We start from the raw sequence: 6,752 nt of genomic DNA, 5'->3' as shown, positions 1-6,752 counted from the left end.
ACATGAAGACCTACATGACACCATCAGAGCCTAGTGATTCTACACCTGCAAGACCCGAACACACCAAGGCAGAAGAAACAGAAGAAATCAAGCACAAAAATGACTTCAAGACGATGATAGAGACCCTAAAATAGATAGAGACCATTAAAGAAGAAATGAAAAACTCCCTTAAAGAAATGGAAGAAAAAAACAAACAAAAAATTGGAAGAAATCAAAGAAAGCCAAGAAAAAGTAATTAAACAGATGAAGGAAACAGTTCAAGATTTGAAAATTGAAACTGAGACAATAAAAAAAAAACACAAACTGAGGGAATGCTGGAAAAACCAAAAAGAAAAAAGAAAAAAACAAAAAGACCCCCCCCCCCCAAAGCAGCAGGAAGAACACTGATATGGAGATTCGAAAGAGAGGGTCACACAGACTATCGTGGAGGCTCTGTAGAGGCCACAGTCAGCAGACACATCCAGCTGCCCCTCCTTCCCTGAGCCCCAAACCCGCACATAAAATAATTGTTGTGTGTGCACGAGATGGATGTATGTGGGTGGGTGAGGTGTGCTTGTCACGGTGCACATGGAAGAGTCAGAGGTCAAGTTTATAGTGTGTTCTCTCCTCCCACCTTTACATGGTGTCAGCAAAGGAATTCAGATCATCGCTTAACAAATACCTTTACCAGCCATCTCATCAGCCCTCTTCTGCACATTTGTTTAAAGATTTATTGTTTTGCCGGGTGGTGGTAGCACATGCCTGTAATCCCAGCACTCAGGAGGCAGAGGCAGGCGGATCTCTGTGAGTTCGAGGCCAGCCTGGTCTACAGAGTGAGATCCAGGACAGCCTCAAAGCTACAGAGAGACCCTGTCTTGAAAAACCAAAAAAAAAAAAAAAAAAAAAAAAAAAAAAATATTCTTTCTTTCTTTCTTTTTATGAGAGAAGTGTACATGCAGACAGAGCACTCCATAAAGTAAATAAAAAGGTGTGCAGCAAAACGTCCTGCTTTTTTTTTTTTTTTTTAGCTTATTGTTTTGCTTTTTTTTTTCCCCTCAAAAGAGGGTTTCTCTCTGTCCTAGAACTTGCTCTGTAGACCAAGCTGACCTTGAACTCACAAGAGATCCACCTGCCTCTACCTCCAGAGTGCTAGGATTAAAGGTGTGCGCCACCACCGCCTGGCCTTTTTTTTTTTTTTTTTTGGCTTTTTGAAACAGTTTTTTTCTGTGTAGCTTTGGCTGTCATGGAACTCTCTCTGTAGACCAGGCTGGCCTTGAACTCACAGAGATCCATCCACCTGTCTTTTCCTCCCGAGTGCTGGGATTAAAAGCAGGCACCACCACCGCCCAGCTTATTCTATGATTTTTTAATTATGTGTATGTGTGTGGGTTTGTGCACCTGAATGCAGTGCCTATGGAGTCCAGAAGAGTTGGATCTCTTAGAGTCAGAGTTACAGGCGGCTGTGAGCCATTGATATGGATGCTAAGAACTGAACTTGAGTCCCATGGAAGAGCAGGAAGTATTTCTAACTGCTGGATCATTTTTCTAGTCCCTTTCCTGCACTGATCATTTAGACAAGCTCTTACTATGGAGCTCTGGAACTTGCTATGTGGTCTCATAGTCTTGAGGTGTGTGCCACCATAAATGGCACCTCTGAGAGGTTTTTTTGGGAGGTGGGGGGTTAATGTTTTAGTTATTTGAGACAGGCTACAGGCCAGATGGTCTAAACGATGGCCCTCCTGCCTGCCTCCTCAGTACTAGCTTATAGTGTGTACCCCTCCCTCAGCCTGGGTCCTAATTTCCCATGATCATCTCTGAGAAAAACAAGATGTATCCTAATCTTCATCTCCTATCAAAAATTCATGCCCGGAGCTGGAGAGATGGCTCAGAGGTTAAGAGCACTGACTGCTCTTCCAGAGGTCCCGAGTTCAATTTCCAGCAATCACATGGTGGCTCACAACCATCTGTAATGAGATCTGGTGCTCTCTTCTGGCCTGCAGGCATACATGCCGGCAGAACACTGCATGCACAACTAAATAATTAATTAATTAAAAAATTCATGCCCTTAACACAGAGGAGAAAGAATTCAGCTTGAGGGGTTGGGAATTTAGCTCAGTGGTAGAGCGCTTGCCTAGCAAGCACAAGGCCCTGGGTTCGATCCTCAGCTCCAAAAAAAAAAAAAAAAAAAAGAATTCAGCTTGAGTTTCTACCTCCATGAACAGCGTGAGCACAATTATGGCCAGAGTGTATAGCTCTCTTACTCCAAGAATTCAAGGAATCAGGTGTCACTTTTCATTTCCCTGGGAACTGTGTCTGCATGCAGCATCTTCAACAGCTCAGCTGTAATGCTAGAGCACATTTGGGACCCTGTGCTTTGATTTTCCTCAACTGGGGTAGCCTCTGAGCAGACGCTTGACAAAGCTTTGGTTGAACCACTGCGAAATAAACCCTATTGGTGAAAAATAAGTTAATTACATATACTGTGGAAAAAATAAAACATGGTCCCCCCAAAAAAAACTATACAGGGTCTGGTATAGTCCAGGATGCCCTCGAACTCACTGTGAGGCAGGCCTCCTGCCTCCACCTCCCTCTCTGGAATTGCAGACCTGCCCCACCAGGCCGCATGTATGCTGTGCTGGAGATCGAACCTTGTACCTCCTGGCTTTACCAGCGCTCTACCCTCTGAGCCCCAGCCTTAGCCCGAGATCATCTTTCTCCAATGCGCCTGGCGCTCACTGGGAGTTTCTAGTGCAGGATTAATCAGTTCCCTGGATTTTTCCATGCCCAGCTTGTGCACGCCCCTGGGTTCCCTCCCAAGCTCTACAGCAGACAGCCAGCGTCTGGGCCCTGCTTCACACCAGGCACCTGGCCCTTTGTGAAAGTCAGGCAGCCGGGCAGTGGTGGCGGCGCACGCCTTTAATCCCAGCACTCGAGAGGCAGAGCCAGGCGGATCTCTGCGATAACTAACGAGTTTCTTGGACTTCCTTACAGAACATGTGTGAGGGGTTGGGAGCAGGAGTGTGGATGACCCCGGAAAACAGCCACGCTGGAAGGCATGGATGACTTCACTGTGGCCGCATCGATGAAGTCGGCTTCTTTTATTCCTTTCTTGTTCTCTTTAGCCCCACCTGGAGGTCATGTGCAGTTAGAACAGGATTGCAGTCAGCTGATTGGGAGGAGGGACTGGATATTTAGGTGATGGTCCCATCACCCTCTGCCTCTCCTATACAGCGATACCAACAAGCTCAGCTGAAATGATATTTTGCAAGCTGACCCAGTTGCTTTGATGAAGATGGTGGCAGTGTGGCTTGGAAGGCTGTCCTGTAAAACACTGAGGCATGGGGAGGTCCAAGACTAGCCTGGGTTACAAGGGACACTGTGGGGGGAAGAAAAAAAAGAACAGGGGAGAGAGGAAATCTTTAGATGGAGGTGATGGCTTTAGGAAAAATGATGAGTGGAGAGGATGGGGAACCATGAACATGGAGGGGAGGGAGTGGTTAATTTGGAGACCTCTTACCTGCAGTGTGCGATCCAGCAGGTGTTGTGGAAGGACCCTTGGCTAAGGATGCAGAGCGATGATAGCTGAGTAAACTGCAACCTCTTGGGAGTACTGCAGCCTTCACTAACCCTGGCCCAGCACTGCCCTCTTCCAGGGAGAAATGAGCACTGCTTCTCAGGATGCCAACCTGGAAGCACCAGCCTGCTGTCGGATCCCCTTTTCAATTGTGTACACTGTTCTAGCCCCAAGCTTTGACTCAACCCCAATCCGTAAGTGAAATTGTTTTGTTTTCGAAACAGGGTCTCTCTATGTAGCTTTGGAGTTTGTCCTGGAACTCGGTCTGTAGATCAGGCTGGCCTCCAACTCATGAGATTCACCTGCCCCTGCCTCCTGAGTGCTGTGATCAAAGGCGTGCACCACCACTGCCAGGCTGAACTCAACATATGAGTGTTCTATATACATGTTTATACTACAAGAGGGCATCATATCCCACCCACTACAGATGGTTGTGGTGGTGGTGGTTGCTGGGAATTGAACTAAGGACCTCTGGAAGAGCAGCCAGTGCTTTTAACCGCTGTAAACTTTTTTTTGTTTCTTTTGTTTTTCAAGACAGGATTTCTCTGTAGCTTTGGAGCCTGTCCTGGACTAGCTCTGTAGCCATGGCTGGCCTCGAAACTCACAGAGATCCACCTGCCTCTGCCTTCCAAGTGCTGGGATTACAGGTGGGTGCCACCACCACCTGGCCTCTTTAAATAATTTTTTTTTTTTTTTTTTAGCTGAGGATGGAACCCAGGGCCTTGTGCTTGCTAGGCAAGAGCTCTACCACTGAGCTAAACCCCCAACCCCGCTGTAAACTTTAAAAAATAATGTTATGAACACTGATTAGAGCATGTATGTCTGTGAGAACATCAGGTCCCCTGGAACTGGAATTTGGGTCTTCTGGAAGGGCAGCCAGTGTTAACCGCTGAGCCATCTCTTCAGCCCCCATATGTCATATGTGAACTCTTAAATAGTACCAAGTATAAAGCCAAATCCTCTCTTCACATGCTGACATGCTTGCACTTGCTGGATCTAAAGAACACAGTTCTTTAGAAATGTGACCCAGTCTTCCTTTGTTTTTGAGAAAGTTTCACCCCTTTGCACAAGATGAAAGCTGTTAGACCTGACAATACTGAGATTTGAGTGAAAAATATACAAGACGGTCTACAGGCCAGCTCTCTTGTCCCTGTGTATGCATGAAGCTGCACACACACCGGAGTAGGGGCACTGGCTCACAGCAACGACAGCAGAGTTCTCATTATAGACGAAACTGAATACTTGAAACACCAAGTATCACATAAATAGGTCAGCCAGTGCTTGCTGCTAGGCCTGAGGGAAGTTAGAGCCATGGCTACCACATAGTGGAAAAACTGACTCCAATCTTCATACATGTGCAGGCACACACCTACAAATAAGTCTCATTTTTTCTTTTTACTATGCGGTCTATGGCAACCATTCTTGTTTTTTGAGACATATATTTCTCTGTATAGCCCAGGCTGGCCTTGAGCTCAAGAGATCTGCCTGACTCTGCTGGAATAAACGCTGTGCCACATTTTTAATTAAAAAAAAAAAAAAAAAGTTTTAGAGGCTAGAGAGATGGCTCAGTGGTTAAGAGCACTGACTGCTCTTCCAGAGGACCCTGGTTTAATTTTCAGCACCACATAGCAGTTTACAACTGTCTGTAACTCTAGTTCCAGGGAATCTGACACCTTCACACCAGAGCACATAAAATAAATTTAAATTATTTTTTAAAAAGTTTTGCCGGGCGGTGGTGGCACACCCCTGTAATCCCAGCACTCAGGAGGCAGAGGCAGGTGGATCTCTGTGTTCGAGGCCAGCCTGGGCTACAGAGCTAGTCCAGGACAGGCTCCAAAGCTATAGAGAAACCCTCTCTCAAAAAACCAAAAAAAAATTTTGCCTGCCTGCTGCCCAGAGGCCCAAAGAGGGTATTGGGTGCCCTAGAACTAGAGTTACAGATGAGCCACAATGTGGATGCTGGACATTGAACCTTGGCCCTCTGGAAAAGCAGCCAGTGGGCTTAACTGAGCCATCTCTCCAACTCCCACCCAAGCTTGCAATTCTGACATTAGCTGAGGTTGAGGCAGGAACATGATGGCAAGCTCACAGCTAGGCTGGACTATACCGTCAGCCAGGACTCAAATGAATAAAAAGGGTGAATTCTAACTCCATGGTAGAATGTGTGCTTACATGGCTAAGGCTTGGATATTTCATTATTTCTCAACATTGGGGAAAAAAAGTCACATATCCCACTGTGTCTATCCTCTCTACTGTAATTTCTGGTACTCAGTAGTATCAGGAATTTGAGGCCAGCCTCTGCTTCTAAGAAACCTGGTCTCAAAACTGAGGGGGTGGGGTGAGGTAGTAACCAGAGATAATGAAGTGAAGGTGCTGGAGATTAGGGCGAAATCTACAAAAAAAAAAAGGGGGGGGGGTCATCAGATGATACTGCTGCCCATGTCATTATCATGTTGACCAAACAGCTCCAACCTGTAACAACAGAGGAAAAAAGCTGTGAGCATTTCCCCAAAATCCAGGGTTGTCTTCAGGGGACACCAGCACCTTCCACATAGAACAGGAAAAAAAAATTATATATATATATATATATCCGAAAATGTCTTTATCATTATACAGACATCTACTTACACTTAACAGCAAATTCTACAAGAAATCAGAAAGACTCAAGGGAAAATATAGTTGTATTTACCAACTTAAGAAAATGTTTTATTTTACCCACAAACCTCAAGGACACCCACATATTCTCAACACTTTGAACTGCTTTTCCTTAAACACCAACCACACTGTGGGGGTGGACCATTGAGACAGCTCAACAGATGAAAAAGGTTCTTACCACACCTAGTCATTTCATCAGAGGATTACTAACTTCCACGGGTGTGGTACAACTACTCAAGAGGCTGTGCTTGACCTATGGAAAAACATTTTTGTCAGCTTCAGTTTTAATTGATTTTTAACTTTAGGGGAGGTATATGCACTTTCAGTGGAGGTCCATGCTAAACCTAGAGGTACTGAACCATTCTGGAGCTAGTGGAGCTGGTCACAAGGGGCAGTAAGGCACTATGTGTGGGTGCTAGGAACCAAATGTGGGTCCTTTTTTTGGTTTTTTGAGACAGGGTTTCTCCGTGTCTTTGGAGCCTGTCCTGAAGCTTGCTCCGTAGCCAGGCTGGCCTCGAATTTAAGAGATCTGCCTGCCTCTGCC

This window comes from Onychomys torridus, chromosome 22 (assembly GCF_903995425.1).
Source record: "Onychomys torridus chromosome 22, mOncTor1.1, whole genome shotgun sequence".
Classification (NCBI taxonomy): Eukaryota; Metazoa; Chordata; class Mammalia; order Rodentia; family Cricetidae; genus Onychomys; species Onychomys torridus.
The sequence above is the reverse complement of the archived record's forward strand: the minus strand, read 5'-3'. Positions refer to the sequence as shown.